General features: G+C 39.8%; 1 protein-coding gene across 1 annotated transcript in view; it reads left to right on the top strand.

Annotated features, from left to right (window-relative positions):
• Positions 1-3,703: 3,703 nt before the first annotated feature.
• The window catches only part of TPX2 (TPX2, microtubule nucleation factor), a 64,467-nt gene continuing 49,080 nt past the window's right edge, over positions 3,704-19,090 (top strand). The window contains exons 1-2 of the mRNA XM_014456433.2: positions 3,704-3,809; positions 6,715-6,797. The gene's annotated coding sequence lies outside the window, so the exon portion shown is untranslated. The remainder of the gene's footprint in view (positions 3,810-6,714; positions 6,798-19,090) is intronic.

The following is a 19,090-nucleotide window of genomic DNA, read 5'->3' on the forward strand; positions in this document are numbered from 1 at the left end:
GCTCCCATCCTGGCCTCCTGGCATTGCCTCATTCACTCACTCACTGAGTCACTGAGCACCTTACGCCTCGTAGGCCCTGGAGACAACACAGGTCTGATGTCCTCTCACTCCTAATGTAAAGCAAGCTATCTCTGCCTCCACCCTCATCTCAGGCCTGGCTTCTCCGTGGTTCTAGAGGTCCGGTGATATTTGCTGAAAGTGGCAATCACAGCCCAAGCAGACCCTGCCCTCCCTTTGTCTGATCAGTCCTCCTTCCTTCTCTTATTGTCATCCACCCTTCAGGGCCTGGGAGCAAATGACTTTGCATTTATCACCTCCCAAGACACTACATCATTTATTTATTTACCTGATTTAGGATCTGTCCTCTTTACTAGAATGCCAGCTCTCTCAGGTCAGTGATTTTTCTGGCTTTTCACGGCTGCATCCCCACACTTGGCACAGGGACTGACACAGGGTAGGCCCTCAATTGCTGGAGTGACTGTGCCTCTGTGTGAAAGCAGAGGAGTGTGTCTCTTGGAACGAAACCTAAGAAATAGAAATCCTAGGTCACAGGGTATACATGTTTTGTCATTTTAATAGATGTTGTCAAATTTCCCTCCAGAGCAGGGGAACCCGTCCATTCTCCCACCTGCTGAGTTACCCTGCAAATCCTTGATACTTTCCAACTTTAAATTTTGGTCAATCTGATGGGTGAAAAATGGTACCTCTTTGTTTAAACTTCCCATACTAGTGAGACCAAGCTCCTTTTCCTGTCTTTAATGGCCAGTTTTGTTTCTTCTTCTAAGAATTGGCTATTTTTCCAATTAAATTTTGTTTTGGTTCTTGTCTCAGGAGATTCAAAGGAGACTTTCTGTTTGTTCGCATTCTGGGTTCTAATCCTTTGTTACATGTGTTGGAAGTATTCCTCCCCTAGCCTTGTTTTTTTGTTGTGTTTTTTTTTTGTCAAACAGAATTTTAAAATTTTGGTTTGGTTGGTCTTTTCTTTTGTCTTAATTTTTTCCTATGTCTTACTTAAGATTTTCCTACCCCAATGTCATCAACATATTCTTTTAAACTGTAAAATTTTTAATTTTTAAATATCCTTAGGGTTTTAATTCATTTGAAACTTGTTTTTGTAACTGGTACAGAATAAAAATCTATTTTCCCCAAATGAAAAGCAAATGTCCCAGATCCATTATTTGTTTGTCTCTATCTGATTTCAATTCTATGCAGCACTTACTAAATTCTGATATGCATGGGTCTTTTTCTATACTCTTAAACTCTTCTACTGATTAACAAATTTATGGCAATTCCCTACTTAAAAAACACACACTTTTGTATAAAAAAAAACACAAAAAAACTTTTGCAAGCTGGACCGGTGTGGCTCAGTGATTGAGTGTCAACCTATGAACCAAGAGGTCACAGTTTGATTCCTGGTCAGGGCATATGCCCGGGTTGTGAGCTTCATCCCCAGTGGGGGGCATGCAGGAGGCAGCTGATCCATGATTTTTTATCATCATTGATGTTTCTATCTTTCTCTCTCTTCCTTCCCCTCTGAAATCAATGAAATATAATATATATTTATATATATGACTTGTGGAAAAATTCAAACACATATCTGTATATGAGTATGTGTATGCATATATGTCACTCAGGTTCAACAATTATCAATTTGTGGCTAATCTTGTTTCATTTATACTCCCACCTACTTTCCTCCCCTACATACTTCCAACTATTATTATTAATCCTCACCCGAGGATATTTTTCCATTAATTTTTTAGAGAGAGAGAGAAAGGGAGGAGGAGTCTGAGAGAGACACATACTTCCATTGGTTGCCTCCCACATGTGCCCCAACTGGGGTTGGGGATTGAGCCTGCCACCGAGGTATGTGCCCTTGACCAGAATTGAACCTGAGACCCTCAGTTGTCAGGCCAACACTATCCACTAAGTCAGCGGTTCTCAACCTGTGGGTCGCGACCCTTTTGGGGGTCGAACGACCCTTTCACAGGGTTGCCTAAGACCATCGGAAAACACATATATAATTACATATTGTTTTTGTGATTAATCACTATGCTTTAATTATGTTCAATTTGTAACAATGAAATTGGGGGTCACCACAACATGAGGAACGGTATTAAAGGGTCGAGGCATTAGGAAGGTTGAGAACCACTGCACTAAGCCAATCCGGCTAGGACACTCCCAATTATTTTGAAGTAAATTCAGGAGTCATTGTATCCCTTCCATTTCTATACGTATCTCTATAAATAAGAAGTACTAAAAAAAACCCCAAAAAACAAATTGAAGCAAACAAAAAACCTTGCAGTTTATTTTTTTGAAGAAACTAGATCTTTCGTACTCATCTGGATTTGTTGTTCTTGTTTATTTTTGTTTATCCTCACCCGAGGATATTTTTTTTAAAAAATATACTTTTTTACAGAGAGGAAGGGAGAGGGATAGAGAGTTAGAAACATCGATGAGAGAGAAACACCGATCAGCTGCCTCCTGCACACTCCCCACTGGGGATGTGCCCGCAACCAAGGTACATGCCCTTGACCAGAATCGAACCTGGGACCCTTGAGTCCGCAGGCCGACGCTCTATCCACTGAGCCAAACCGTTTAGGGCACCCGAGGTTATTTTTTCCACTGATTTTTTAGAGAGTGGAAGGGTGGGAGGGAGGAAGGGAGAGGGAAACATTGGTGTGAGAGAGACAAATCCATTGGTGGCCTCCAGCACCAGCTGACCTGGATGGGGATCAAAGGGACAACCCAGGTACCTGCACTTAAAAAAAAAAAAAAAAAATCCAGAGAGGAAGGGAGAGGAAGAGAGAGAGAGAGAGAAACATCAATGATGAGAGAGAATCATTGATCCGCTGCCTCCTGCGCCCCACACTGGGGATGGAGCAGGCAACTCGGGCAGGCGCCCTGACCGGAATCGAACCCTGACCTATTGGTTCATAAGTGGACACTCAACAACTGAGACACGCTGGCAGCGCTTGGTTCTCTCTTTAAATAGATTTTTTAGAGAGAGAGGACGGGAGAGGGAGAGAGAAACAGACGCCCAACCAAGTGAGCCACACCAGCCAGGGCCAGACATTTTTAATCAAATCCTATCTCCTCCACTTATTCCGTGATTAGACAAGTGTACTCAAATTCTTTGAGTTCTTGTGGTTTTTCCTACAATACAAGGATAACAACACTCGAGACGTAGATGGAATTAAAACTGAAAAAACGAGGAACCCAATAAGCCGCTGTTTAAACCAGTAATATCAGGTCGTGGACTGTATTAAGAATTTGAGGGTCTCCTTCATTGGCAGAGAAGCTGAGGGCGAGTCTATGTTGCAGGCAGGGGATTCTATATTAAAATGGAAGTGAATTCCTACAAATATCAGGCACGGTGCACAATTACAAGGAGAAAAATAAAATTATAATAATTGTAATTTCCTTCCGTAAAAGTTTTGGGGAGGTCCAGGATGGGCGCTGTTTTGTTACCTAAATCGACTCCCCGTCTTTTCAGTTGGTACCACCTTCCCCAGAGTTTGGAGCTGAGCATTCTGGGCTTTGTAGTAAATCCTTATTAGAGCTGTTCTAATGGGCTCACGAAAGCTCCTGAGACTACATTTCCCAGGAGCCTTCCGGAGGGTGGTTGCTCTTCCCTTATCCTGACTTCCGGCATCAAGCGATTTGGAGGGCCAATCGGGAGGCTGGGATTGCCAAGTTCCGGCAGTCTGATTGGTGCATTCGGCTGGAGAGCCTGGGTTCAAATTTTCAACGGCGTTGAATAAATCCCGCGGCGGTTCTTGCGGGCGCTTCGCCGTTACCGATGAGAGGAGGTGAGCCGTGGGGAGAAAAGGGAAGCAGCTGGGGCGCGGGGGTGCCTTTTCCTGATTTTCGAACGGCTGGAGGTTGCCTCCAAGCCCCCAGTTCGGTCCGCGTTGCTAAGCCCGGGCTTCTGGAGGCTTTTGTTGTGGGGCGCCGTCCAGGCAGGGGCGGAGTGGGAGCCGTTCTTCCGGCCACCCTTCTCCTCCTTACCGATTTCCCCGAGAAGCCTGTCTGGGCCGAGTCTAGCGGGCTGTCTGGAAGTGGAGATGGAGACCGACCGTGGGAAATAGGGGAAGAAGGATGTGCGAGAGGCCGTAGGCTGGTAGTAGTGGTGACAATTAGTGTTATTCCATACGTGAAATAAGCATTTACTGGGCTAAGCACTCTGCGTGCGCTTTCTCATTTAATTTCCACATCAAGCCAAAGAAGGAAGTGCTGTTCGTTGTTCCACCTTGTAGAGGAGGAAACTGAGGCCCACAATCTAGACAAACGTAGAGAAATAGGTGAAACAGTGGCCCCGCTCTCAAGAAGAGTGGCTTTTGGGGGAGGAAAATAGTGGTGGTCACAGACAACCACATTTCAAAACTTGATCATCGAGGTGGTGTGAGAACATACTCAAGGGAGAGTTTAATTCCACTTGGAGTTGTGTATCTACTTGGGATTTTATTTTATTTATTTATTTTTTAAAATATAGTTTATTGATTTTTTACAGAGAGGAAGGGAGAGAGATAGAGAGTTAGAAACATCGATGAGAGAGAAACATCGATCAGCTGCCTCCTGCACATCTCCCACTGGGGATGTGCCCGCAACCCAGGTACATGCCCTTGACCGGAATCGAACCTGGGACCTTTCAGTCCAAAGGCCGACGCTATCCACTGAGCCAAACCGGTTTCGGCATCTACTTGGGATTTTAAATTAATTCTGTTCTCTCTGCATTTGCCTAGCCCTCCCCTTTGGATCTAAAAACTAGGTATTATTGCCTTTTCAATTTCTGGTCCTAACCTAGGACTTTTATAAGTGTATAGTATGGTGGATTGGTTTGCCCCCTTTTTCTTTTCTTTTTTTTTTTTTAATTTTTATTGATTTTTTATAGAGAAGAAGGGAGAGGGACAGAGAGTTAGAAACATCGATGAAAGAGAAACATTGATCAGCTGCCTCCTGCACACCCCCCACTGGGGATGTGCCCGCAACCCAGGCACATGCCCTTGACTGGAACCGAACCCGGGACCCTTCAGTCCGCAGGCCGACGCCCCATCCGCTGAGCCAAACCGGTTCAGCTGCCCCCTTTTTCTTGATAATATGGTTTCTTTTTATCACGTACCGTTTTCGTAATTAAGTACCAAGGACTTCCCCCCCAAATCAGTCCTGCTGAGGACAAGACAGCATCTGAGTGCTGTACTGCTTTGTATTGTAAGTGCCCTGGCAATTTAGAGGCGAGGGAGATCAATGAAGCTTAGAAATGGACAAGGGTGGCTTTGTGAAGCAGGCGGGACATACACTGGCTCTTGATAAGCAAAGTTTGTGAGACAGGAACTAGAACAGTCTTGGTGCATAGAAATCACCCACTTAATATCTACTGAACTGAACAGGCAGATGGGCATTATCTAAATTGACTATAAAATTGCAGGTATGAAAAAGTGGACTTAATCGATTCGGTTGGTAAATTTGTTTAAACTTTCAAGTTATATCAATAGAGTTACTTTGGCCAGCCTTAGGTGCAAGTCTTTATTCTCACCTTAAAGTTAATTTACTCTACAGTTGCAATTAAGCTTCTCCAGGAAAGGGGATTACATGGGAAGGTCCTTCATTTCTTGTGTAGGAACCCAGAGAAGTCCAGACTTCTTCTATATCAGTGATGGTGAACCTATGACACACGTCTCGGAGGTGACACGCGAACTTATTTTTTTGGTTGATTTTTCTTTGTTAAATGGCATTTAAATATATAAAATAAATATCAAAAATATAAGTCTTTGTTTTACTATGGTTGCAAATATCAAAAAATTTCTATATGTGACACGGCACCAGAGTTAAGTTAGGGTTTTTCCAAATGCTGACACGCCAAGCTCAAAAGGTTCACCATCACTGTTCTATATCCATATTTTTTTCCTCCAGCCTTTTCTGGGTCTCTTCCCTAATTCTTTCTGACTTGCTGGGGAAGAAAGGAGGAGAGGTTCAAGTGCCCCTTGGCAGACTTAATTTTCTTTGCCATGGGTAAAGGTAGGAAGCAGAATTGAAGACAGGGAGCAATTTTATGAATAGATCTGTGTTTGCGACAGGGACATAGAGATCAGCAGCCCAAGGTATTTTGTGAAAAAGGTGTAGAAAACTGGAAGGGGTTCTGCTTTTGTCTGTTTTGGTAGATAAACTTGATTAGGAGGACATTAAAGATTAGTGAGAAAGGTGTAAAGTAGTATGTAGAAGCTTACTTTGGAAAATTTTAAAAGAATGCTAGTTCTACTTAAAGAAACCCAACACATCTAGTAAAAGTGTTTTTCATATTTTAAGTGTGCCTGCTATTTGTCCTATTTGAATAGGATAGAAGTGCACACTACCACCCCTTGATGTCAATGTTCCTAAATTGCAGGTTTTGGGAAGGTTGCTCTAAAGTGGGAGTAGGTGTAGGTAATATGAAAGACACCAGGAGACGGTAAATATACCCTCCCAAAATTTAAGAACACTTTTACACTGATGGAACAACAGTCTGTTAAGAAGTTTGGTGTTTGGGGGATCCATGCTATTTGGACCTTAACTCTCAGAGAACTCTGTGGTTTTGAGAGTGGGTATCCTTGATCTTAGAGCTCCTTCCTGTTCTCTGTTAACCTTTTTTACTACAGAGAACTTGAACCTGTTTCTTCATCTTTCTGCTTCTCCCAGGTTCTTGTTTCTTTTTCTTTATTATTATTATTTTTCTCTCAGGTTCTTGATAAGAAGTACTTGCTAGACTTCAAGGTATCAGAAGAGAGGTGAAAGTATATTGCAACTTTGATTGGACTTAACAGGTAAGTTTGTGTCCACAGTGAATTACATTGAAAAAAATAAAGGAACATTAATATATTAGCTTCAGAAGTATTTAAGTAAGTTTAATATATCTTTATAAAATAACATGTTTTGGAAGAAAATTTATTTAATATTGGGAAAGCAAAAGAAAACAATATAACCCATTGTCCCATCTCATAAACTGTGGCTAACATTTTGATAGATTTCTTTCCAGTGTTTTTTGTGCCTATGTTTGGTTTTAAAAAATTATTCACTGAAAACCTTTATTCTCCCCAACCCCCAATAGTTATGAACATTTTTTTCATGCCATTAAGATTTTGTAGAACATATTTTAATGGTTATGTGTTATTCCTTTGGTACATAACACCAAATTGCCTCATTGGAAAATTATGCTGATTCACATACCCACTGACAGTATATATTCATACAGGTACAAATTTATATTTTAAAAATATGTAATACATTTGCATTGTGCAAAAATCAAAATAATGTAAAAAGATTTATAGTATTTAAAAATCTTCTGACCCTATCACTGTTGACCTCACTCCCTGTCACCTCAGATGATCACTTTTTTAGGTTCTGCTTCCCAAACCTTTTGAAGAATATAACTCTCTACAAGATGGAGTGATTGAGAATTGATGAGGATTACAACCTGCAGCCCCACTGTCAATCCTTACAAATGCTTTCAGCTTCTTACTCTTGGAATATCAGAACACTAACATTTTACAAAGATTTGTGTCATTATTTGGCCTAGAGGTAAATGGCATTGAATTCTATCCAGGTTCTATTAGTCATATAAGAGTGGATTATGGTTTATAGAATCGATGGATAAATAAAGCGGAACTGAGTGTAATTCTTCAAAGAGAGTGATCTGAAACACAAGTTTGGGAGAGAAGTGATAGAAAAAAATATATTTGTTTGAGGTTTCTGGACAGTGATGAATTAGAACAAGTGTCCATGTATTCTGTGCTGATTTCAGAGTGCTTGGACAGTGAGGGATTGCCATTGGATTTTAAATTGACCCAATTTTGGAAGCTTCATAGATCTGTTTCTGTAAACAGATCCAATTTCAACACAGAAATTAGTAAACATAAATGTGGAAACACAAAGTCCATTAACTTCCTTCAGACTTAGTTTGTGACTTAGATTAACAGTTACAATTGCACGCTGGATTATGTTCCATTTACTGACTCCTGCTGATCTCTTATGCACAAAAAAAAAATGTAGGTGTTTTCTCTCTGGGTAAGATGAAAATAACTCAACTCTATTTAACTTGTGGTATGTAATAGGATATCTTATCCCTTGTGAAAGTAGGAGAGGGTGTCCCTGGGGAAATGGCACTGCCTGGGATGGGACCATCTTAACTAACTACACTTCTAATAAAGTCTTGAGATGCTCTGTTTACTCTATGATATTTCCATTGGTTTACCTCATGATTTTTCCTGCAATAGAAATAGGCAAGACACAGCTCGAAAGCTGGATATTGAGATTCTCAATTGAGAACATCTATCACACCAAAGTGTTTGTTTTACTTAGGAGCTGCCAGTTCACTATTTCAGCCTTGCTTAGAATGCACCCTTTTGACACTTCCTTCCACTCACTTCTGAACCTGCACCTTTTGATTTATAGAGCTTGTCAAGACTAGTTATTTTTGGTTTAGAGTGAAGAAAGGTAGACAGGAGGTAACAGAGGTTAATATCAGATGACTGTGGAAACAGGTAGCATTGCTTCTTTTGCAGTCTTCCTCAATTGTGTATCCCCCGCGCCCCCCATTTGTTTCCTCTTTCCATGTATCTCTTCCCCTATAAAAAGTCGACATTCATCCTTACCCAGTAGAACTGTATTTTTTAGGTATCACTTCCACCAGGAAGCTTGCTCTGACCCTTCTTCTTCTTCTTCTTCTTTTTTTAAATATATATTTTTATTGATTTCAGAGAGGAAGGGAGAGGGAAGGAGAGAAACATCCTTGATGACTTCTGCATGCTCCACACTGGGGATCAAGCCGTGACCTCCTGGTTCATAGGTCGATGCTGAACCACTGAGCCACGCTGGCTGGGCTCTGACTCTTTTTTACTCTGTTATGCTTCTCTGCACTTCTGTAGTTTATCCTTAGTTGTCCTTGGTTTATCCCCTATTATAGCAAGGATCACACTGTGTTACAATTGTATTCTCCACTCAACTATGAGTTTCGTAAGGGAGGGCATTATGTATATCCTTTTAGTCTTTGTTTTTTGGGAACAAAAATAAGGTATATGATATGATGGGTGGCACTTAGTAGGCAGTTTTTAAAAGGAAACTAGTTCATAACATACCGGAGAGGCTTTTTTCTCCATTGTAGGAGTTATTGGTCAGAAAGAGCTATTTTTTTCCACTTACAATGTTCCTAGGTTTGCAGGACTCTGAAGCTATGGTGGATTTAGATAATTTTGAAATGTGATGCTGATTCTTTTGCTTGGCAGTTTAATTTGTTTGGGGGAATGTGGTTGACGCATGTGCCTCCCCCAACCCCTCCCCAGTGAGACGTGTTGACAGAAATTCAATCTTGATTAAGGGGTGCAGGAGGGCATCCAGTTCCCACCATGTATGGGCTCTCTCATTTAAACAGTTGGCTTTAGCCGAAACCGGTTTGGCTCAGTGGATAGAGCATCGGCCTGCGGACTGAAAGGTCCCAGGTTCGGTTCCGGTCAAGGGCATGTACCTTGGTTGCGGGCACATCCCCAGTGGGAGATGTGCAGGAGGCAGCTGATCGATGTTTCTCTCTCATCTATGTTTCTAACTCTCTATCTCTCTCCCTTCCTCTCTGTAAAAAATCAATAAAATATATTTAAAAAAATAAAAATAAAAAAAAAATAAACAGTTGGCTTTAGCTCCATTTCCTCTAGGCTTTGTGCTCTTCAATTTTTGAAGGTTTTACATTCTATATTTATTATTTATGGGAGAGGCAGTGCGGTGAAACTGGCAATAACCCTTCGTTCATGTACTTGTGCTATCACCCTTTATTGAGGAAAGTCAGACTTCTCAATGAATGTGCATTTGCTTTTAAAATTTCACCCAAATAAAGATCAGCTGCCTCCTGCACACCCCCTACTGGGGATCAAGCCCACAACCCTACCATGTGCCCTGACAGGGAATGGAACTGTGACCTCCTGGTTCATGGGTTGACGCTCAACCACTGAACCACACCAGCTGGGCCCTTTGCCCCTTTTTAAATTGGATTGTGGTTAGTTTGTTTCTTGGTGTTGAGGTTTATAAGTTATTTATAAATTTGGTATATTAAGCCCTTATCAGAACAGAATATGTTCTCTCATTCAGTGGATTGTCTTTTCATTTTGTTGATGGTTTCCTTTGCTGTGCAAAACCTTTTTAGTTTGATGTAGTCCTATTTGTTTATTTTTTCTTTTGTTTCCTTGCCCGGGGAGATATATCAGAAAAAATATTGTTACATGAAATGTCTGACATTTTACTGCCTATGTTTTCTTCTAGGATATTTATGATTTTGAGTCTAACATTTGAGTCTTTAATCTGTTTTGAGTTTATTCTTGTGTATAGTATAAGAAGGTGGTCTAGTTTCATTTTTTTGCATATATCTATCCAGTTTTCCCATCACCATTTATTAAACAGACTCTCTTTAGCCCATTGTATGCTTTTGCCTCCTTTATCAAATATTAATTGACTATAAAGATGTGGGTTTATTTCTGGGTGCTCTATTCTGTTCCATTGATCTATATGTCTTTTTTTTTTAAAATATATTTTATTGATTTTTTTTTACAGAGAGGGAGAGGGATAGAGAGTTAGAAACATCGATGAGAGAGAAACATCGATCAGCTGCCTCCTGCACAGCCCCTACTGGGGATGTGCCCGCAACCCAGGTACATGCCCTTGACCGGAATTGAACCTGGGACCTCAGTTTGCAGGCCGACACTCTATCCACTGAGCCAAACCGGCCAGGGCTATATGTCTGTTTTTATGCCAGTATCCTGCTGTTTTAATTACTAAGTTCTTGTATAGTTTGATATTTGGTAGCATGATACCTCCATCTTTTTTCTTCTTTCTCAAAATTGTTCTTGCTATTTGTGGTTCCATATGAAATTTTGGAATATTCTAGTTCTGTGAAATATTGCATTGGTAACTTCATAGGAATTGTGTTGAACCTGTAGATTGCTTAGTATGGACATTTTAATTATGTTCATTCTTCAGTGTCTTATAATTTTCTGAGTATAGATCTTTTACCTCCTCGGTTAAATTTATTCCTAGGTATTTTATTTTGTTTTGAAGCAATTATGAATGGGATTGTTTTCTTAGTTTTCCTTTCTGATATTTCATTATTGGTGTATAAAACTGCAGTTGATTGCCCTGGCCGTCATTGCCCAGTGGTTAGAGTATCAGTTTGTGCACTGAAGGGTGTTGAGTTCCATTCATGGTCAAGAGCATGTACCTGGGTTGCACGTTCGATCCCCCGGCCTTGGTCGAGGTGAGTGCAGGAGACAACCAATCGATATGTCTCTCTCATCTCTCTCTCTCTCTCTCTCTTTCTTTCTCTCTTTCTCTTCCTCTCCCCCTGCCCTTCCACTCTCTCTCTCTGAAAATCAATGGGAAAAAAATATCCTGGGGTGAAGATTAAAAAAAAAAAAAAGCAACTGATTTCTGGATATTTATTTTGTATCCTGCTGCTTTACTGAATTCATTTATCAGTTCTAGTAGTTTTTGTGTGGAATCTTTAGGGCTCTTTATACACAGTATCATGTCATCTACAAATAATGACAGTTTTACTTTTCCAATTTGGATGACTTATTTCTTCTTGTATGATTGCTGTGGCTAGGACTTCGGTACTATGTTAAGTAAGAATAGTGAAAGCAGACATCCCTGTCTTGGTTCCAGTTTTAAGGGAAACACTTGTAGTTTTTGCCCATTGAGTATGATGTTGGTTGGGGTTTATCATATACTAGAGGCCCAGTGCGCGAAATCGTGTGAGACCCCAGACTCCGCTGTGCCACCGCAGGCCGGACCCATCAATGCACCCCCTGGTGACCGGTCGTTTGGTCATTACGGTGTTACGGCCACTGGCTATATATACATATATATGGCCTTTATTACTTTGAGGTATGTTTTCTCTATTCCCACTTTGCTGAGAGTTTTTATTATAAATGGATGTTAGATTTTATCAAATGCTTTTTTTTGCATCTATTGATAGGATCATGTGGTTTTAATTCTTCATTTTGTTTATGTGGTGTATCACATTAATCGATTTGTGGATATTGTACCAACCTTGCATCCCTGGAATAAATCCCACTTGGTCATGGTATCTGATCTTTTTAATGTACTGCTGGATTCGGTTTGCAATATTTTGTTAAAGACTACCTCGTTTTTGAAGAAATATTTATAGGAAAATCTTGCATGTTATAATAATTCCAGATTTTGGAATCCTATGGACCTGGTCTTAAAACTCAACACTGCTATACTAGTTGGTAATTGGAGTAGCTTAACTTCTCTGAGCCAGTTTCCTTATTTGTAAAATCGTGATGATGATGATGATATCTACTTTCTATATTGTTAATTCAGTTTAAATGAGATGATTTATATGAAGTGCCTGATAAGGTGTTTGGCCTATAGTAGACAGCAGTATTTGAAATATATTATTACTTACAAATGGTTTTGTCTCTTGCTCCTTGACATTTGATACTGATCTATACAAATATCTATTTTAAAATAAATATGAAAGGTAGTGGGTGGTGCAGTAGATAAAGACATACCCTTTAGAGCCTGCCTGGATTCAGATTATGGTTCTACTACTTCTTAGCTGTGTTGTGACCATGAATAAGTAATAAATATCTTTGCCTCAGTTTCTACTTCTGTAAAATGAAGGTATTAGCAGTACCTACTTCATAGGGTAATTGTGAGGATTTAGTGATTTAATGTAAAACACTGCCAACAGTGCCTGACATGTCATAAATACTCAGTAATTAATAGCTATTATTATTTTTAGCTTTTTTCAAGTTTGCATACCTTTTTATTAAGTCATTGTCCAGGGCCAATTTAACTTTTATACAGAAACATTACTAAAGAAAGAGAATATGTAACATTTGTATATGTGAGAGTTAGTAGTTAATTTATAGACCATGTAAATGGGGAAGCATTATTTAAAAAAGTCAAGAGTTTTAACAGTTATTGCTGGATTTAAGAATGCTTAATAAAAATTCCAGAAAGCCCTAGAAACATAGATTTAGGGGGAGATAAATACTGCTTAACTAGTTCTTTAAACTGAATTGGTATGCATTTATATAATAAAACCTATTCAGAGAGTATAAAAGTTCATATAATAGAAAGTCTTCTGACCCCAAACTCCCAGCTCTCTTCCCAGACCCAAATACTATTAACATTTTTTAAAAAAATATATTTTATTGATTTTTTACAGAGAGGAAGGGAGAAGGATAGAGAGTTAGAAACATCGATGAGAGAGAAACATCGATCAGCTGCCTCCTGCACACCCCCTATTGGGGATGTGCCCGCAGCTAAGGTACATGCCCTTGACTGGAATCAAACCCGGGACCCTTCAGTCCGCAGGCTGACGCTCTATCCACTGAGCCAAACCGGTTAGGGCCTGTTAACATTTTTGAGTCTCCTTCCACAACAGTCTGTGTATGTACAAAGGTATAAATGAGTATATATTACTCTTTTCTCTCTTTTTGACATGAATGAGGGCACGCATTTCTGCATTTTGCTTTTCTCATTCAGTAGCTCTTGGAGCTTATTCTGCACATATAATCACATATAAAGTTACCTAATATATACGTTTGTGCCATAGTTTATATAACAAATCTCTTATTGGTGGAATTTGAGTTTTCAGTTTTTTTGGCTTTTATGCACAATTCTATAGTGAATGTTCTTATACTTACATATATGCATAAATACATACCTGTAAGATAAATTTTTATGTTTGGCAAGATCTCTCAAAAAGAAGAATGCAAATTGCCCTCCAAAGAGGTTAGCAGTGTAGCTCCATAAGTAAAAAAAGAAAAAGGGGTGTTAGGGGTTAAACTTGAATACTTTCCAGGTGGTTTTCAGCAGCATGCTTTGGTGGAATCGTGGTTTTCAGGAGGGTAAGTGGGGTTGCTGCAAAATTACATTCCTGCCTCTTCCCTCCCCCAACTTTAGTTGTCTTCATTACATTCCTGCCTGGGAAGTGTTCCCAGTGACCTGGGTTAGGCATTAAGATCATGGGAATCCAACATTTTCCCATGTCTTCAGCATGTTTGTTCACAAGAACAGGAAAACTTTCTCCTTGTAGAAGGGGAATTTTAACCACTGTCAGTCACTGGGGAATCTTTCAGTAAGGGTCCTTTGAATAGAAATCAAAGAGAAGAAAGGTATCGGTAGGTCAAAGGCAGTGATAATGTTATGGTAATATATTTCATAGCACTGGAAATATCTTTTCATTTGTTTATGGGAAGTAGGTAGGCAGAAAGGTAGATGAGTTGCCCGTTGGCCATATACATCTGGTAAATGCCAAAGATGGCTAGATTTCTGGATTTGTATGTTACTTGGAATTACTTTCATCTTTTTGTGACAGAAAGTGTAACTCTAATGGCTTATACAAAAAACATATTACTGTCTGAAAGGAAGGGAGTGGGAGAGAGAGAGAGAAACATCAATGATGAAAGAGAATCATTGACTGGCCACCTCCTGCACACCCCCCACTGGGGATCGAGCCCCCAACCCGGGCATGTGCCTTGATCAGGAATCGAACTGTGACCTCCTGGCTCATAAGTCAACCCTCAACCACTGAGCCACACTGGCTGGGCGGTTACTGATATTTAGTCATCAATGATCAGTAGCTCAGTGATATCAGAGCCACTGTTAGTTATACTCTTAGCCATCCACTCATGTGTACATGATGGGTGTTATAGCTCTAGCCATTTATATCTGCTTTGAAGGCAAGAAGGAGGGTGAACGAAAAGGGCAAGACCAGGGGCTGTAGCTGTATTAGGAAAAATAAGAGTTATGAATCTGTCAGCAGATTCTGACTTTTCCCTCATTGGCCAGAACTGTCCCATGGCTACTCCAAGCTCAGAAGGTGGCAGTATAGGTCAGCGGTTTCCAACCTTACGGACCTCGCGGACCACCAGTTGGCAACTGCTGGTCTAGGTGACTTCCATTATATTGTGCTTCCTACTGTTTTGATGATGTTCAATGAAAAATACTTAACAATGGCGTAGGTTATGTTAATCTCTAATTCTCTTTATATTTATAGTTCATACTATATAAATATTGTATACTGTCTTATTTATTGAGAGTATAGGACTTCAGCTACTGTCTAGATTTTTAAATTCCTTTGTGTCTGAGACTAGATCTGTTTTTTGTATGAGACTTGGTGTTTCATCCTTGAATATTTTTGAGAAAGGAGCTCCGATATCACCAAAACCCACATCTTATGAACTACTAAGAAATAGCTTGAGTTAAATTGAATACTGAAAGTAGAAATAAGTGAGAATGAAAAAGTTAGAATGGGGGTAATGAAGACTCTATTTAGGGTAAAAAACTATGGAGAATGGATCTACTTAGAAATAAATACAGTACTACTTTCTATAAAAATATAAACCTTAACTGCATTAATATGCTTCTCTAGTTCACAGGGTGAGAGGGAAGAATGATATGGAAAGAACATTTTACTGAAGTCAGGGACCTCAGTTGTAGATCTAAATCTGCTTTACATAACTGCGCTATTGGGCAAGTCATTTAATCTCTTTTACCTTCAGCTTCCTCTTCTGGGACCGGGATAATAATTGCAGCTTTACAGATTGTTGAGAGTATTAGGAATAGTACATATTTAGTACTTCACGGCACTTGGCATGTATAAGCACCTTTGGTAACTGTTTTTAACATGATCATTAGTATTAATTGTTGGGTTATTTTGAAGGACCCCTTTTTGCATCAATTAATTCTTATCTATAAACTGCAAAAGTTTATATCACAGCTTTTCTATCCACTGTCTACTGATGGGCACTTGGGCTGGTTCCAGATCTTAGCTATTGTTGTCTAAGATTCCTCCCAATTAAAAAATGTCATGTTTCTAAACTAAGTCCTTCAACTGAGGCATTATTATAAAGGTTATCTGTGGAGGTCTGAGTTCATACCAGACCATGGGAAGGATTGTGTGGATTGATGTCAACATATAAACCAAATGTGTCAGAACAAATGTTTCTGAGGCACTGAAATACCTTCTGAATTATCCCAGGCCACTGAGAGAAACTAATGCAATGCTGACCAAACCACTGAGCATCAGTGAAATTGGGTGTAACTAATCTTATGCTTTCTCTCAGAGTATACCTATAGTGGTATAATATAGAGAAAAGGAGTACTGAGGGCTGTTCGTACTCAGAATTGGTGACAGTTTGGGGAACTAGCACACCTCTCTGGTAATGTAAGTGGGTATTACTTCTGAGGAACATTTCACAGTATGTAGCAAAAGGCAGCAATTCCATTTTTAAGAACTTATCTTAAGGGAGCAATTATGGATGTGTACAGAAATTTAGTTCCAAGGATATAGTACTATCTTTAAAGTGAAAATACTGGGAAAAGCCTAAAAATAAGGAGTAAGTAAATTATGGTATAACCATCATCTGATTATATATCGATATTTATTGACATGGAAAATATATCTGTGAAACATGCAAAATGTCAATGATACTATTTTTATTTTTATTTATTTTTTAAAATTTATTTTTATTGATTTCAGGAAGGGAATGGGAGAGAGAGCTAGAAGCATCAATGATGATTATCATTGACTGGTTGCCTCCTGCATCCCCCACACCTGGGATTGAGCCTGCAACCAGGGCATGTGCCCTGACCGGGGATCAAACTGTGACCTCCTAGTTCATAGGTCATGCTCAACCACTGAGTCATGCCAGCCGGCCAAGCTGATCTCATTTTTAAAAGTTAATATAGCCGAAACCGGTTTGGCTCGGTGGATAGAGCGTGCATTTTAGATTTTTTTAAAAAATAAAAGCTTTTTTTGTGCTCTAATTTTTATTTTTAAAAACTCTTTATTGTTGAGCCCTAGCCAGTTAGGTTCAGTGGATAGAGCATCGGCCTGCAGACCGAAGGGTCCCGGGTTCGTACCTTGGTTGCAGGCTCCTCCCCTGCCCAGACCCTGGTCAGGGCAGGTGCAGGAGGCAACCAATCGATGTGTTTCTCTTACATTGATGTTTCTCTCTGTCTTTCCCTCTCTCTTCCACTCTCCCTAAAAATCAATGGAAAAATATCCTTGGATGAGGATTAACAACCCCTCCCCCCCCCAAAAAAAATCTTTACATACATATATTACATATGTCCCATTCTCCCCCCCCCCCTTTAACCCCCTCTAGCCCTTCCTAACCTCCACCCCAGGCCTTCACCACCCTATTGTCTGTATCCATGGCTTATGCATATATTCATACAAGTTCTTTGGTTGATCTCTTCCCACCTACCCACCCACCCACCCACCCACCCTCCCCCACCTTTCCCCTGAGATTCTGCACTCTGTTTTATGTTTCTGGATCCACTCTGTTAATCAGTTTATTTGGTTAGATTCCATGAGTGAGATCATGTGATACTTGTCTTTCTCTGACTGGCTTATTTTGCTTAGCATAATACTTTCTAGGTCCTTCCATGCTGTCTCAAAGGGTAAGAGATTCTTCTTTTTTTACTGTTGCATAGTATTCCATGGCAAAAATGTACCACAGCTTTTTTATCTACTTGTTTACCGATGGGGACTTGGGCTGTTTCCAGATCTTAGCTATTGAAAATTGTGCAGCTATGAACATAGGGGTACATACATTCTTTCTGATTGGTTAATTTCTAATTTCATTCCATTGTGATCTGAGAAGATGCTTGATATGATTTCAATCTTCTTGAACTTGTAGAGACTTGTTTTATGTCTTAACATGTGGTCTATCTTTGTGAATGACCCATTGCAGTTGAGAAGAATGTATATTCTGCAGCTTTGGGGTGAAATGTTCTATAAATATCAATTAAATCCCTCTGATCCAGTGTGTCATTTAGAGTCCCTATTTTTTGTTAATTTTTTTGTCTGGAAGATCTATCCAGTGAAGTCAGTGGGGTATTAAAGTCCCCTACTATGACTATATTGTTGTTGATCTTTTCCTTAAAGTCTTCTAGATGATTTTTTATATATTTAGGTGCTCCTATATTGTGTGCACATATGTTTACCAGGGTTATATCCTCTTGTTGGATTGATCCCTTTAGTATTATGTAGTGATCTTGTTGTCTCTTATGATGGCCTTCATTTTTAAAAATAATTCTTTATTGTAGAAAGTATTACATATGTCCCCCCCTTTTCTCCCATTGATCCCCTCCAGCCCGTCCTCCCTCCCTTCAGCATGATGGCCTTCATTTTGAAGTCTACTTTGTCAGATATGAGTATTGCTACCCCAGCTTTTGTTTTTTCCATTTTCATTTGCATGGAAAATCTTTTTCCATCCCTTCACTCTCATCCTATGTGAGTCTTTTGTTCTAAGGTGGGTCTCTTGTAGACAGCATATAATTGGGTCATGTTTTTGTTTCCATTCAACTACCCTGTCTTTTGATTGGAGCATTTAATCCATTTACACTTAAGATTATTATTGATAGGTACTTATTTATTGCCATTTTCATTCTGTATGCCTATGTTTCTTTCTCTATTCTCCTCATTACAGTAGTCCCTTTAGCATTTTTTGCAGTGCTGGTTTGGTGGTGAAAAACTCCTTTAGCCTTTTTTTTTTTTTTAATCTGGGAAACTCTTTATTTTACCACCTATCCTTGCTTTTCATTACCTTGAATACTTCATGCCATTCCCTTCTGGCCTGTAGAGTTTCTGTTGAGAAATCAGTTGACAGCCTTATGGGAGCTCCTTTGTAGGTAACATTGTTTTTCTCTTGCTGCCTTTAAGATTCTCTTTGTCATTAATTTTTGGCATTTTAATTATGATGTGTCTGGGCGTGGGCCTTTTGAGGTACTTTCTGCTTGGGACTCTCTGTGCCTCCTGTACTTTGTGCCGAGCCAGCTCAGCTAAGGGTTTGCAAGCCTGAGGGAGGGTGGTGAAGGATGAAGAAAAGACAAAGAGAATAAGCTGGGTCTAGGTCAGCGGTTCTCAACCTGTGGGTCACGACGCCTTTGGCGGTCGAACGACCCTTTCGCAGGGGTCGCCTAAGACCATCCTGCATATCAGATATTTACATTAGGATTTATAATAGTAGCAACATTACAGTTATGAAGTAGCAACGAAAATAATTTTATGGTTGGGTCACAACATGAGGAACTG

Source organism: Myotis lucifugus, unplaced genomic scaffold (genome assembly GCF_000147115.1).
Source record: "Myotis lucifugus unplaced genomic scaffold, Myoluc2.0 scaffold_60, whole genome shotgun sequence".
Taxonomy (NCBI): domain Eukaryota; kingdom Metazoa; phylum Chordata; class Mammalia; order Chiroptera; family Vespertilionidae; genus Myotis; species Myotis lucifugus.